Here is a 5000-nt window from a genome sequence, read left to right as displayed (position 1 = left end):
GTGCCATAGCAAATGGATATCCATCAGCCGGCGCTCACCGCCAAGGCGACGAGCTTACCTCTCAGCAAGGAGGCATCCCCCAAAAGGGACAACAATGCATCATGGAGGAATATTACCAAAGGGACAGTGCCATAGCCAATGGAGAACCATCAACCGGCGCTCGGCGCCTAAGCGACAAGCTTCTCCCTCAACAAGGAGGCAACCCCTGGGCTACGCAACGTGGCATTAGGAATCAAAGACCATTAGCCAGTTTCGCTTTTCCGTGCGGGGACACCAATGCGTCATCGGGAATGTGCCATAGCCAACGGATATCCATCAGCCGGCGCTCACCGCCGAGGCGACGAGCTTACCTCTCAACAAGGAGGCATCCCCCGAAAGGGACACCAATGCATCATGGAGGAAAATTACCCAAGGGACAGTGCCATAGCCAATGGAGAACCATCAACCGGCGCTCGCCGCCTAAGCGACAAGCTTCTCCCTCAACAAGGAGGCAACCCCTGGGCTACGCAACGTGGCATTAGGAATCAAAGACCATTAGCCAGTTTCGCTTTTCCGTACGGGGACACCAATGCGTCATCGGGATTGTGCCATAGCCAACGGATATCCATCAGCCGGCGCTCACCGCCAAGGCGACAAGCTTACCTCTCAGCAAGGAGGCATCCCCCGAAAGGGACACCAATGCATCATGGAGGAAGATTACCGAAGGTACATTGCCGTAGCCAATTGAAAAGATCAATCGGCCGGCGCTCGCCACCCATCTCATTGAAATAGACGACCAGCTTACCTCTCAACAAGAAGGCATCCCCCAAAGGGAACACCAATGCGTCATCGAGGAAGAATTTTCGAGCAGCAACGAGCTTACCTCTCCGCAAGGGTGGGGCTTCCCCGAAGGGTTACAACACCAATGCATCATCAAGGAAGCTTTCCGACGGGACATTGCCATAGCCAATGTAGGACCACCGGCCAGCGCATGACGCCTAAACGACATGCTTACCCCTCAGCAAGAAGGCATTCCCTAAATGAACACCAATGCATCGTCGAGGAAGAATTTTTAAAACATAACTTTGCTTACCCCTCAGCATATAGGCAATCACCGAAGGACACGCCAATGCGTCATCAAGGAAGATTTTTGCGAATTCATTTTTTGATTTTTTGATGAACAATGAATTTAGAAAACATTTTGGCTTCACATAAAAGCATCTACAAACTTACCTCTCCGCAACGGTGTCCCTGCCCCTAAAGGTTTCAACACCAATGCATCATTAAGATAGTTTTTTCGAAGGGACAGGGCCGTTGCCAATGGACGAGATCCATCGGGTTTGTGCCATAGCAAATGGATATCCATCAGCCGGCGCTCACCGCCAAGGCGACAAGCTTACCTCTCAGCAAGGAGGCATCCCCCGAAAGGGACACCAATGCATCATGGTGGAAAATTACCAAAGGGACAGTGCCATAGCCAATGGAGAACCATCAACCGGCGCTCGCCGCCTAAGCGAAAAGCTTCTCCCTCGACAAGGAGGCAACCCCTGGGCTACGCAACGTGGCATTAGGAATCAAAGACCATTAGCCAGTTTCGCTTTTCCGTGCGGGGACACCAATGCGTCATCGGGAATGGGCCATAGCCAACGGATATCCATCAGCCGGCGCTCACCGCCAAGGCGACGAGCTTTCCTCTCAGCAAGGAGGCATCCCCCGAAAGGGACACCAATGCATCATGGAGGAAAATTACCCAAGGGACAGTGCCATAGCCAATGGAGAACCATCAACCGGCGCTCGCCGCCTAAGCGACAAGCTTCTCCCTCAACAAGGAGGCAACCCCTGGGCTACGCAACGTGGCATTAGGAATCAAAGACCATTAGCCAGTTTCGCTTTTCCGTACGGGGACACCAATGCGTCATCGGGACTGTGCCATAGCCAACGGATATCCATCAGCCGGCGCTCACCGCCAAGGCGACGAGCTTACCTCTCAGCAAGGAGGCATCCCCCGAAAGGGACACCAATGCATCATGGAGGAAAATTACCCAAGGGACAGTGCCATAGCCAATGGAGAACCATCAACCAGCGCTCGCCGCCTAAGCGACAAGCTTCTCCCTCAACAAGGAGGCAACCCCTGGGCTACGCAACGTGGCATTAGGAATGAAAGACCATTAGCCAGTTACGCTTTTCCGTGCGGGGACACCAATGCATCATCGGGACTGTGCCATAGCCAACAGGTATCCGTTAGCCGGCGCTCACCACCAAGGTAGCAAGCTTACCTCTCAGCAAGGAGGCATCCCCCATGGGAACACCAATGCATCATGGAGGATGTGAGTCTGCAAGCATTCCCAACGGGACTCGAAAGCACGAGCATTTTGAGACCAAACGGCCATGGAGTTCTAGTTTCTGCCCGATAGTGTCATTGTTTGCTCTGCCATTCCTTGGCTAGGCCTTGCCTTTACCCGGGCATTTTTTTCTAGCGTTACCAACGGGTCATCTCTTTACGGGTTTCTGTGGCCAAACCGCCAACATTTGCCCGACATAGTTTTTCTTTGCCCGATAGAGTCATGCTTTGCCCCACGGGACGGGTAAAAATAACATTTCGCCTCCGGGGTATTTCGGTCTTTTTTCCGAGCATTACCCACGGGTAGTGCTTCCAGGGGTAACCAAGGCCAAATGGCCAAGAATTGCCCGATAGAGTCCTGCTCTGCTCGATAGAGCTGTGCATTGCCTTGCGGGACGACTTAATATAGCATTTCGATTTAGGGGCATTTCGGTCTTTTTTCCGTGCATTACCGACGGGTAGTGTTTTCTCGAGTAACCGAGGCCAAATGGCCAAGATTTGCCCGGGTGGTCTCGATAGCAACGTGCCTTGGCACCCGGCGTCGGGTGGCCTCGGCTTCCCCAAGGGAGGGACACCACCCCCCCCTATAGTAGTAAAATTAGCCTTTGCTCTTGTGGCAGGAAGGAACATCAATGTGTCCGAACTGAAGCAATAGGGGTTTTTTTGAGCATCGCAACTTTTTTTCATAAACTTTGAATTGGGACATCTTCACAAAAATATGAAGCAACTCCTCCAAAAAATTCAGAATTTTTTGCCAAAAGGATAATTTTATATTAATTAAACAAAAAATAAATAGATAAAAATCATAAAAAATACAAAAAAATACAAAAAAAGTAAGAAAAAATCACAAAAAATTATAAACAAGCTACACAATAATTAGGTAAATATATTGGGTTGAAAAATAAGGCATCTATAATAGAAAATGTTTAAATTAAGACTTAAAAACATCTAAAAATAAAAATTAAAAAAGATTTTAAACTAACATTGCGAAAGTCCCAAAAGATGGCGACTAAACAAGAGTTTTTGGGGCGTTTCGACAAGAACATATTGGTGCTTGCATTGATTTGCCCGGCGACAAGCTACTTTTTAGCCGGTACCCAGCAAATTCTTAGCCGTTAACCAGCAACTTTTTAGCCGTTACCCAGCAACTTGCTTGCCGTTGCCTAGCAACTTCTTAGCCATTACCCAGCGTTACCCGTCATCTTGGTTGTTGTTGCCGATACCCAGCATTACCCGACAGCTTGGTTGCCATCACCCAACAACTTTTTACCCGATAGCCAGCATTACCCGACAGCTTGGTTGCCGTTACCCAGCAACATTTTAGCCGATACCCAGCAACTTTTTAGCCGATACCCAGCATTACCCGACAGCTTGGTTGCCGTTACCCAGCAACATTTTAGCCGATACCCAGCAACTTTTTAGCCGATACCCAGCATTACCCGACAGCTTGGTTGCCGTTACCCAGCAACATTTTAGCCGATACCCAGCAACTTTTTAGCCGATACCCAGCATTACCCGACAGCTTGGTTGCCGTTACCCAGCAACATTTTAGCCGATACCCAGCAACTTTTTAGCCGATACCCAGCATTACCCGACAGCTTGGTTGCCGTTACCCAGCAACATTTTAGCCGATAGCCAGCATTACCCGACAGCTTGGTTGCCGTTACCCAGCAACATTTTAGCCGATACCCAGCATTACCCGACAGCTTGGTTGCCGTTACCCAGCAACTTTTTAGCCGTTACCCGGTGAGCCAACTTGCCATGCCTTGGCTAGAACAGTCAACTGTTGTTGCCTACATTCATGTGCGATTCCCGATGCCTTGTCTAGACCGTCGTCTTGGCATACGCCCAAGTGTTTGCCCAAGTGTTTCCCAAGTGTTTGCCCAAGTGTTTCCCAAGTGTTTCCAAGTGCCTAAGTGCCGTGCCGTGCCGCGCGCGCGCGCGTGGGTCTTTGATATAAGAATATTTAGAAAAAAAATTCTAAACATGCTATATATCAAAGACCCACGCGCGCGCGCGCGCGGCACGGCACGGCACTTAGGCACTTTGGAACTTGGACACTTGGAAACACTTGGACGGCTAGGCGGTGGACGATAACGACTGGTACAGCCTAGCCCAAACGGCAAAGAAAATCTAGTTTCGCCTTTGCCGAACCCGGTTATATTAGCATGCCGTTTCAAGGGCCTTTCGGTGCTCTTTCCGAGCATAACTGACGGATCGGGTTCTCTTGAGTAAGCGAGGCAACGAGGCAGAGGAAATCTAGTTTTTGCTCGATAGAGTCGCGTCTCGGCTAAAAGAGCATGCCGTTTCATGAGAATTTCGGCCTTTTCTTCCGAGCATTACCGACGGGATGTGATTCGAGGGGTATCCGAGGCCAAACGGCCAGCAACTGCCCGATAGAGTCCTGCTCTGCCCGATAGAGCCGTGCTTTGCCTTTCGGGACGGCTTAAAATAGCATTTCGATTCAGGGGCATTTCGGTCTTTTTTCCGGGCATTACCGACGGGTAGTGTTTTCTCGAGTAACCGAGGCCAAATGGCCAAGAATTGCCCGGGTGGTCTCGATAGCAACGTGCCTTGGCACCCGGCGTCGGGTGGCCACGGCTTCCCCAAGGGAGGGACACCACCCCCCCCTATAGTAGTAAAATTAGCCTTTGCCCTTGTGGCAGGAAGGAACATCAAT

This window comes from Rhododendron vialii, chromosome 11a, assembly GCF_030253575.1.
Source record: "Rhododendron vialii isolate Sample 1 chromosome 11a, ASM3025357v1".
NCBI lineage: Eukaryota > Viridiplantae > Streptophyta > Magnoliopsida > Ericales > Ericaceae > Rhododendron > Rhododendron vialii.
Note: the sequence above shows the minus strand (reverse complement) of the source record.